Genomic DNA, 10,949 nt, shown 5'->3' with positions numbered 1-10,949 from the left:
AGCCAACAACCATATATACATTACTTACAAAAACTACAATTTCTTTTTATTTTCAAAGCAAATGACGCTTTCTTTTCGCCTCTTATTTCATATAATTGAGCTACTGTCCCAACTCAGGTCTGTAATAGACACCGATTTTTTAGGGGCGAAGCCCCTTAGGGGCTAGCCATGCCCATATGTCCGTCCGCCGTCGGGTCACGAGCACGTGAGCACGTGCTCCCGTGCTCGTGTAGGGCAAAAAAAAGACCGCATCTCCACGTGGTGAATGATGTTGATTGGGGCGAAGCTCTGGTGGTGTGCTTGTCTGCGTAGACGGTGAGCCTCAGCATTCCGAGCCTTTCGTTCGTTTTCATCCATGTCAGAAAGAGAACCTGTGGTATGGAACGTGGTTATATACGCATTTGAGCATTTGACCGCAGCGTGACATGGATGAAAGCGAACGAAAGGCTCGGCATGCTGCGGCTCAGCGTCTACGCAGACAAGCACCACCAGAGCTTCGCCCCAATCCACATCATTCACCACGTGGAGATGCGGTTTTTTCTTTTTTTTTTTTTTAAACATTTGCTTACTGGAGACATAAGTGCCAGGCCCATCAAATAAATCTGGCATTTGTCTTCCGTAAAACTGGCCAAATAAAATCAAAGGGCGGAGGAGGAGAAATACCTCGGAAGGTTTGACTAAATTCTAGCGCTAGGCACCACTTCACAGACCTGTGTGAACAAATATTTATTTGTTTGAACAGATTCACTTTGTAAATTTCGGTGTCGCTAGCCACCAAAAGTAAACCTTTTTTTTTTTTTGTATCTCTTTAGTAATGAACAATTTTCGTTGCCTCCAAGGCATATTTTATTTACTGCAACCATCCGGAGCGAGTAATGTAGAAGCCTAAAATAGATAATTCACCCCGGCTGGGTCGCCCAAGCTGCCGCCCGCTACAAGGTCTGTCTGTAGCCAATATCTATCTATTGAAGCAGAAGGGGCGTTTCCAGCAAACTATTTTCTCGACTGTGGAGGCGTTTCAAGCGGGCGCATCTCGTTTCTGGGGAGGAGCTTCTACTACCTTCTTGTCTTAAAAGCGACTATAGATAGGAGTATTGTCGCGTCGAGCGTCCAGCCGGTCCATCTCAGCCGTGTGGTCAGTTATCTTGCACGCTTTCTTAGACCGCGTTCATCGTGGAAGGATCACGTTGGAGTCGGTGTCCCCCGCTGTAACACCGTCCGTTGGCTGAAACCAGGCAGCACCTGCTCTCGTGGTCAGTTTCCTTGTTTTTTGGTCATTCTTAGGAGTTTTCATTTTTTCATTTGAGGTTTTTTAAGCATTTTCGTATTAGGGGAATGGGATCTCCAGGCCTGACCTGGCCGCAGCGGTTTTTTGCTTTGAGATGGGCAGGTCGACACCGTCCCGGAAAGCGAGATACGACGTCAACTTTTTTTTCTTTCTACTGGATCAAAATGCTCCTCCTCACACTTTTCCTCTCAGCCTTTCCCACTTTAAAATGTTTTTGTCACAGTTTATTTACGAGAAATAAGCCTAGCTGGGACGCGTCAAGGCTCCTGGCAGGTGCCTTGTTTAAGTTGGTTCTGGGTGCGGCATCTTGTGAGCCCCCTTTCATCGGGCGATCACAAGGAAACAACAAGGAGCGAACAGCTCCATCGAGAGCATTCCGGAGCATAACCTTATTCCAATGTCAGGATGTTTTTTTTGTTTTTTTTTTTTTTGTTACGTATTAAGTTTTTTGGTTGCTCCGACCTTTCGAAACAACCCGCCAGTCTGATTTGCAACGTGAACGGTAGGAGCGAGAAATATAATTTGCTTCATTTACGCCCAAAAACGTGAAATTTCAAACTATTCATGCTGTATAACCTCATATTGTTTGCGGTCAATGTTTTCTGATAACTGTTTTTTTTTTCTTTTCTAGGCATTGGTTTAACTTTTGTCGCGGACACCCAGCACGTGCGGCTGTTAAAATTAATGATCTCGTGTGAGCGAAAAGAGAACGCACGTCTGCGTGAGTGCGCACAGTTGTTGAGGATGCGTGTAATATTTGAGGATCGTTGTTGTTTATGATGAGTGTCAGATTGGTTCATTGACATCGAGCATGTCCGGGCCGCCTTTGATGCTTACCTTGCTGCGGCCCGCGCGTCAAGCCCCATACGCACATTCGCGTTTGAACGCGTTTGAGTGCGTTGCGGAGTCCTTGCGGCCAGGCGCGGTCGCTTGCGGAGCGACGCGCGCCTCCCCGCAACGCTCGGCAGCGCGACGCAAGCGAGTAGAGACTTGTTCAACTTTCCGAAGCGTTGCGGTGCGTTCGGGTGCGTTCGACCAATCAGAGGCCGAAAGAGGAGAGGGGGTGACGTGTTCGCCCGCCCCACCCGGCCGACTTGGCGAGACGTATCCGGTTCACCGGTCGCAGTGCTTGCTCTTTCGTTTTGGGGAGCGGTGGGGGCTGTATTTTCCAAGGCTGCGATGGTTCAAGCCTGACAAAACGTCGGGGAAGCCGGCGAGATTGTCCCAAGATCGAACACTTCGACGCTGTCGCTGTGCGCCGCCATGTTGCCTTGGATTTCGCTTACTATTGGTGAGCCACTAGCGACAATAGCGCGTTCTTATTGGCTCTTGACTGCGGTTGACTGCGTGTCAACGCAACTGTGCGTACAAGTTTGGCGCAAGCGGTCTTCGCAACGCAACGCGTCCGCTTGCCGCTACGGAACGCACCGCGCTCAAACACGAATGTGCGTATGGGCCTTCACATTAACTTTTTAGCCTTCTTTCGCTTGTGCTTGATGGAGCATCTCGTCACTTTGCAGCCATCAGCCAGACGCTTCGACGTACCGTAACCCCCGGTGTTAGTCTACCGACACTCTTTGGTGGCTCTGAGGGTTGGAAGAGGGAAGTGACATTGCAAAGGAATTGTAATGCCTGTCACAGGCTACTTTCGGGAGGGTTTAAAAAGCTCTTTTCTTCCGTGAATGCTCGTACAGAAGTGTCCTTTTCTGCAGTGAAGCAACTTGTGAGGTAGAGCATAGACACGGTTCAGGGCATGCTTCAACGGGGCAACGCGAGGTCCTCATCCCGACTGGAGAGACCAACCGCTCCTGTTCTCCACGACCCGTTTCTCCCCACAGTACAGTGAGAAGCGTAAAGGCAAGGAAAACACGTGGAAGATTTGACCGCACTGCAAAATTGCATCCACATACTTCACACACGCCAACAAATGACGCAAGAGGAACTATACTGCATGCGATTTCAAAAGGCGCCATCTGCTCGTCACTGGTCGAAGAAGAAAGACTCCGAGCATTGGCATGCGAAAGAAGCGTTCGCCCTTTTCGCACTGTCGTCATTGAATCTCTGATCAAAAATGGCGTAAGGGCGGGTACGCGATTGGTCAGCACGGAGGCAGACGCCTAGCCAGAAGTAAAATGGATATGCCGTGCAATCAGCCTACCTTCAGTGTGTATCTGTAAATTCATTCATCGAAGCAAACGGGTCCGCAAACAGCAAATTTGGAGTCAGCCTCTCGATTCATAAAGAAAATGCCAAAAAAATTACGATTGGTTCACAATTCTGAATCATAACCACACTATGAACAATTGGAAAACAAGCGCGCGTAGTGCAGGAATCAAATACGCCAGCGTCGGCAGTCATTTACGAAGGATTGGTCAACGCAAACATTTCCACTCGCTATCCATGAATTGCCACAGTTCGTCAGAATCGCCATGACTTGACTTGAGTGAAGACGGCAAAAAAAAATATAAAACGATGTCGGTCAGTAAACGGGACTTCCATGGCGGGGCTCGGCAGCGTGAACAGCAAAGCGCCGATGCCGGACAAGGACTGGAACCTACATGGCAAGGCTGACCAGCAAAGACAGCAAAATCCCGGCGCTGGCCAGTTACTGGAACCTCCATGGAAAGAGTGGCCAGCAAAGACAGCAAAAACCCGATGCCGGTCAGTCTCTGTAGCTTTTACGGGTGAACTGGTCAATGAGCAAGACTAAACCCTGACGCCGGCCGGGGCCGGTAGCCCACCGGCGCCAAAGGCCGGGCGCCGCCATCCTGTTACCAGGACCGGGCGACGCGCTGTGCTACCTGGGTATTTCCGTACTACAAATATAAGGCCAAGGCAGACGACAAGAGATTGAAGTCTGGTTCCGAAGTCGTCACTTTCGAATGGAGCTAGAGAAACTTACACCGCACTGTTGTTGGGAATATGCCCTTTTCAAAATGCCGCCAAGCAACATCGGCGGTCGCCATTTCTTGGGCAGAAAGCACGTGACTCCAACCGACTCCTCGCCTAACGCTGAAGCATCACTCCTTGATACCAGCTGACGTTGACGCAGCCCTCTTGTTTAATGCCTGCTTCAAGTGCGTCCCCAAACAATGGCCGACAGGGATGGCTGGCGAAGCAGCTGCTGGATGGCTCGCACTATTGAAGAGTGTCTATTGAGATCCTCGAAAGTTATTAGGCAGCGATGCCGGTGCTGTTGTAGGCGTACTTTGGATCATAACTGCTTCTTGAAACTTTATAGCCTTAAAGGGGCCTTGCAACGACTTTTTGACTGGTTTTTAATTTGCACAGCACCTGAGCGCACTGAACGTAGTGTCTTATGGTGAATTCCGCTCGCAGATATCGAGCGCTCCAAAGGCGCTCCATATGGAGCGCTTAGATTCCGCTCGCAGATCTGGCTCGAGCAATCCCGCAGATCTTGGCGGAAGTTGACAAAAGCGCGTACGTAATTTCCTTCAGCTCGGCAGTGCGCATGCGTGGCGAGGTTGACGAGGTCGCCAAGCCGGTCGGGCCGTCGAGTTGGATCTGTTCGGATGCATCGGTTGTTTACGTGGGATTGGACGGCTCGAACGCTTCTACTTCGTGTAGATCAGGAATGCAAAGCCGGGATTGGAGCGTGGCAAATTGTAAGCGCTGACATCTGTGATCGTGAGAGGAAGAACGAGAAAAAGAACGATAGAACATCCGGAGGCAGACACACGGTTAGGCCTCTTGATTCTGTTCCCAATGACTGTTTACCTTTTTGCGCCGCGTGTCGCCGGCCTTTTCTCGTGCAATAAAGCAAGAAGAGAGTAGGCAACGACCGTGCAAGTGATGGTTTGTTACCTCTTCATTAAAGCCGTGCCAGCAATGTGAACTCCACCAAAGGCGATCGCTGTGCGTGCCCCGCCGCTTTGTAGCGGCCGAAAGGCAGGTGGCGAACGCCTTCCTCGTTATTAGGGACACGGGCTGCACGGTACGGACATTTTCGCCCGGCCTGTGTCGCGTGTTATTTCTGCAGCTAAAGAGGGACAGCCGTGACTGGTCGTCGGAAAGCTCAGTCGGCTCAGGCGTCGGTCGGCTTGTCAACGTCCGAGCAGCGGCCATTTTGAATGGCCGACCATCTCGGGTGAATCGGTGGGTCGCTCCAAAAATGCGAGTTATTGTCGCCTAAAGAAGCGGAAAGATACAAGGACGAGGAAGTAGACAGACATGAGCCCTCTTGTCTGTCTACTTCGTCGTCCTTGTATTCTTTGCGCTTCTTTAGGTGATCATGAACCAACTGGCCCAAATTGCTACTTTAATCCATTTCCCACTCGTCGATTTGGAGCGGGACCTACGGAGCGGATTTTTGCCTCCCTCACGGATTTCGGAAAGAGCTCCGGATCTTCCAGCGAAATACACCATTAGTAATTTTTTTTATTTTGTCAAAATTCGCTTTATTCTTAAAAAATTACGGGCCAATTAAAACTTTAAAAAAAGCAAGCAAGAACTAAGCTCCATCATGACGTCCCTGGTCCTGGCTTGGGTGGCCAATGGTAGAGGTGAAGCGAGTGGCCCATCGGCTGTGGCTCACGTTGATGGTCGCTTCCCCTGCAACCGCACGCCAGTCAACGGCTCGCTGCTTGCTTCAGCCCTCCATCACGCTCGCAAGCACGAATGGGTCTGTCGGAGTTGGAGCTCCGAAACCTCGATAGAAGTGCGGAGCTGGGACTAGTACCGTACGGGGACACACTTCGTAAGCGTCCGGATTGAGCTGGAGAAGCCTCTCGGTCCCAACTCGTCGACGCCAAAGTTCCGGCATAGTTCCGGGCGGGTCTCCTGACACAAATTCGTACTTTCGATTTTTGCAAAATGTGCCGCCTGCGTCGTGCGTCGTCTCCCAGGTCCCAGGGTGGGGGCTTTTGCCCAGCACGCGCTACTGCAAGTAGCGCGTGCTGAACAAAAGCCGGACGAAATGTTTTGCCGGCCATGGTCTGATCGAAAGTTATGAACCAGTCTGAACCGGTTCGCGCTTGTTGGAACCGGTAACCGAACCGGAACAAAATACAAAGGGGTTAAGCCTGAACATGAACCGAATCGGGTTAATGAAACAATTGGCATCCTGCAATATTCATTACTCCGAGAATCATCCCCGAGCTCCTTAATAACTGAAGCGCGCATGCGCAGTTGTTATTGCATCGTCCGCATGAAATCGCCTTTCTAAGAACTTCTCGTAGTTGTAAACAACTCTTATCTCACGCACATGCACCGCAAAGTCCGGGAAAGAGGACAAACAGTTCCCGTCGAAAAAACTCAATAGAATTCCTTATACAGTTACTTGTATATATTATACTATATATAATACCCATCACCGCACCTGCCATCTATGATGCATATGGAAGCTGTCCTGCACTTGCGGAGAACAATTCTGACTATTCCCTCTACATTCCACGAATTCCGCGCTTGCAATTTTTTTTAACTTCATCCTGGCGAAGTTATAAAGGGATGCTAACGAGAAATATATCTACAATATGCAAACACACAAAAAAAAGTTAAAACTGCATTTCCCGGATGCGTTCCACCGTGACTGCTATTTACTTATCTATTCATTTATTTGTTTTTTTCGCTGGCATCAAAAACTTGCCCGTAGCTTGTCTGTTTTTCCTCTGGCCCGATTAGGTTGCAGCAGCGCAAATACAAAGTCGTGTTTTGTAAATGGCACCAGAGAATGTTTTGTGAGCTTATTACGTGTTCTAGCCACAAGCCCAGGAGAGTTCCAGGAGCGAGAAATGAGTAAAGCAGCTCATCGCCGATTGGATACCTGCTTCGAGGAAGCAGCTCGGAAGCATTCCAACAGAACGGCCGTCTTGTACGACGATGGCGACGGATCGCGGAGTCTTACTTACCTCCAAGTGTCTCAGCTGGCCTCGGAAGTTGCCGCCGAGATTCTTCGCAACGGAGCGCCTCCGGAAACCGTGCCCTGCCTCTGTCGCAAATCCCTCTACACCGTTCCGGCAATACTGGGGTAGGTCAAAATCTCTGCCTGGTAGGATGAAATGAAACGCACTTTCAGTTACGTTCCAGGACGCGTATTCAAAAAGGCATGTGAAGTAAAGGGCTGTGTAAAGAAGACGTGTTTCCTTACCTGTTCCTACCGCTGGAGCCCTCGGACAGAGGCTTAGCATGTGCTCATCACGTGGTTCCGGATAGACACGTGCACGCTCTGCTGGCTGTCGTCAAGGCCTATGCTATGCGGAGGGCAAGTTCGTCTGCCTCTTGCGCAGGGGGCAGCGGTGACGTCAGAACGCCGAGCTCTGATTGGCTACGATTGGGAGGATAGGGGGTCGCCGCGATCCACTATCTGAGCGTTGTGCCTTACTTCCGCCGGAAGTAAGGGACAAAAAGCACGTGAGCTGTTGGAAGCCTTCTTTATAAAAAAAGAAAGGCGACCTATGTGTGAGCGATACCTCGATAAGTTTGTATAATGCCGAGAAACGCTTCCTGGATAAGTTTCTGTGACGAGCGTGTGACAGTGACACGACGCATGCGTGGACGCATTGAATTCGACGATATATCTGTATGTTTTCTAAAGGTTTTCTCAATACAGTTGTAAGTTGCGCTCGTGTTTGCTTCTCTCTCTTGTGTCCGTCTTTTTTGCGCAAAACCATGTATCCAATCTTTCTATTCTGTCCCAGCTTACTTCTCCCTCTCTCAACACCCCACTCTTCTCTCTACCCCCTATCTCCCCTTCTTTCCTTTCTCCCTCCTCTCCTCCCTCGTCCTCCTCCTCCTTTTCTCCTCCCTCCCCACCCATCTTCCTTCCCTCTATCCTCACCTGCCACGCCTTCCCTCCGTGTATTCCCTCGTCCATCCGCAGCCTCCCAACACCTCCTAGAGGCCGTAGCGCTCTTCTCCTGACGTCGGAAAGAAAGGCCATCAGAGGCGAGCGTCGAATCGTAGGCAACGAGCGAGGATCGACCGTCGTAATAACCCGCTTTTAGTCACATATGCGTGTCTTATCAGCTAAAATGAAGGCTGCACAAAGAAACGGGGCTAGAAAATATTGCTTTACCCGGGCGAAATATTACACCGGTATGAAATGGCACGAGAGGTGTGTATAAGACGTGTACAGAAAAATCTAATTGTTTTAAGTCGAAAACATTGAGCCACGCAGTTATCGCTGTAGAAATGCATAATTTACACATAATTGCTTCTACAAAATTGCGAGACAGACACTGATTGGACAATGCAAATTGGATACCATTAAATATCACTCAGACGCATACCTCGGCAAACCTCACTCATGAGGGCCCTCACTCACCCTCACTCACCCTCATCCTCACAGGTGAGGTGAGGGTGAGTGAGTTTGTGAACCAGGAAAATTCATGAGTGTGAGGGTGAGTGAGGGCCGTGAGGGCTGTGAGGGCGGTGAGGGCGGTGAGGGCTGTGAGGGCGGTGAGGGCCGTGAGGGCGGTGAGGGCCGTGAGGGCCGTGAGGGCCGTGAGGGCGGTGAGGGCCGTGAGGGCCGTGAGGGCGGTGAGGGCCGTGAGGGCCATGAGGGCGGTGAGGGCCGTGAGGGCGGTGAGGGCCGTGAGGGCCGTGAGAGCCATGAGGGCGGTGAGGGCGGTAAGGGGTATGAGGGCCATGAGTGCGTGAGGGGCGTGAGGGCGGTGAGCGGCGTGAGGGCCATGAGCGCGTGAGTGGTGTGAGGGTGGTGAGTGCGTGAGGGGTGTGAGGGTCATGAGTGCGTGAGAGCAGTGAGTGGCATGAGAGGCGTGAGGGCCGTGAGGGCCGTGAGGGCGGCGAGTGCATGAGGTGGTGTGAGGGCCATGAGTGCGTGAGGGCGGTGAGTGCGTGAGGCCCCCTTCAGATCGAGCATCTTTCTCAGCAATTTTGGTGTTAATGACGGGTTGTTCTCTAGCTTTCCCTAGATCGACACGAATTGCTGAGATCGGGTCCGGCTCGAAATAAGCAAGCAACTCGGAGCAATTCGAATACGTTTGAAGCAGCTGCATCCAATCAGGGACGCAAAATTTTCACGTGATACCCCGTGCCGGTGATGATGACACCGAAAGAGTTGGTTCTGGTTTGAAATCGATCGTTTTTTGGAAATAAACTGTTTCACAAAGGTGCATTAGTATTCTTAATAAGCAGTGAGTGGCGTGAGGGCGGTGACGCCAGTGAGTGGCGTGAGGGCGGTGAGTGGCGTGAGGGCCGTGAGGGCGGTGAGGGCCGTGAGGGCGGTGAGGGCCGTGAGGGCGGTGAGGGCCGTGAGGGCGGTGAGTGGCGTGAGGGCCGTGAGTGCGGTGAGGGCCGTGAGGACGGTGAGTGGCGTGAGGGCCGTGAGGGCGGTGAGGGCCGTGAGGGCGGTGAGGGCCGTGAGGGCGGTGAGGGCCGTGAGTGCCGTGAGGGCGGTGAGTGGCGTGAGGGCTATGAGTGCGTGAGGGCCGTGAGGGTGGTGAGGGCCGTGAGGGCGGTGAGGGCCGTGAGGGCGGTGAGTGGCGTGAGGGCGGTGAGTTTCGTGAGGGCCATGAGTGAGTGAGGGGCGTGAGGGCTGTGAGGGCGGTGAGGGCCGTGAGGGCCGTGAGGGGCGTGAGGGCCGTGAGGGCGGTGAGTGCGTGAGGGCCGTGAGGTTCAGTGAGGGTGAGTGGAGGGCTGAAGGTGAGTGTGACTGTGAGGGTGAGGGTGAGTGAGGGGCTCAAGGTGAGTGTAGCTGTGAGCGTGAGGGTGAGTGAGGGGCTTAGGTGAGTGTGGCTGTGAGGGTGAGGGTGAGTGAGGGCGACCTAAAATGCCGACCTCTGCTCAGACGTAGCCAAGCTGGACAACGCTGGACATGTGTCACAATTATGTAAGCGATGTTAACGCTTGCAGTCAATGAATTCTTGCATTATATCCCGGCCACATGGCAAAATTAATGTCATTTAGATCGAATGACATGATGGGGTCGGCAAATCAGTTCGCGACCCCCGTATTATAGTCACTCAGCGTTTCGAACTGATTCGATCCCATAATATCACTTTGTGCAAATATATTAACTTTTTCGTGTGGCAAGGGCACTAAACGTACTATTTACAGTGAACTAACCGACTTCTCTTTATGGGCTCGAGCTGCCATAGAACAAAATATAATTTAATTCTTATTCAATAACACTATTCCCGTAATACAGCTAGGACGGTAGTATAAACGCAGTAGAGGCAATACAATAGCATTAGTATAAACAAAACACACAAGCCCAAACAACGCACTTTTAAGGATCGCACACTGCACAGGGATAACCAATAAAAACAAGATTCCATTCTATCACATGATTAAAGTAACCGATTGCGGTACCCTACTCGCGTCCTACATGACCAAGAAAGCCCGTCACCTGCCCGATCATATTCCTACGCCCCGCAATATCCCTCAGAAACAAATTTGAACCGGAACTCCATGAACACTCGCTCCCTGTCGAAGGAGAGAGGTCTATCGATAATCCACCAGTGCCATATATGACTAGTGGCCACACATGTTTCTCACACCGTAGCAGGACCGCGAATCTACGTAAATGCCGCAGTATCAAAAGGACACAAAAGAACCACTCACGAGAGCAGCGGCAGAAGTGTGGGATGAAAGTAACGAAAGGCGAACGAAAATCGAAAACACATCTCTCGCTCGTGTGCGTCCCCTGCGGCGGTGAGAGTACTTTTTTTGGTTCTCTTTT

This window comes from Ixodes scapularis, unplaced genomic scaffold (genome assembly GCF_016920785.2).
Source record: "Ixodes scapularis isolate PalLabHiFi unplaced genomic scaffold, ASM1692078v2 PGA_scaffold13__105_contigs__length_92229423, whole genome shotgun sequence".
NCBI classification, from domain to species: domain Eukaryota; kingdom Metazoa; phylum Arthropoda; class Arachnida; order Ixodida; family Ixodidae; genus Ixodes; species Ixodes scapularis.
Note: the sequence above shows the minus strand (reverse complement) of the source record.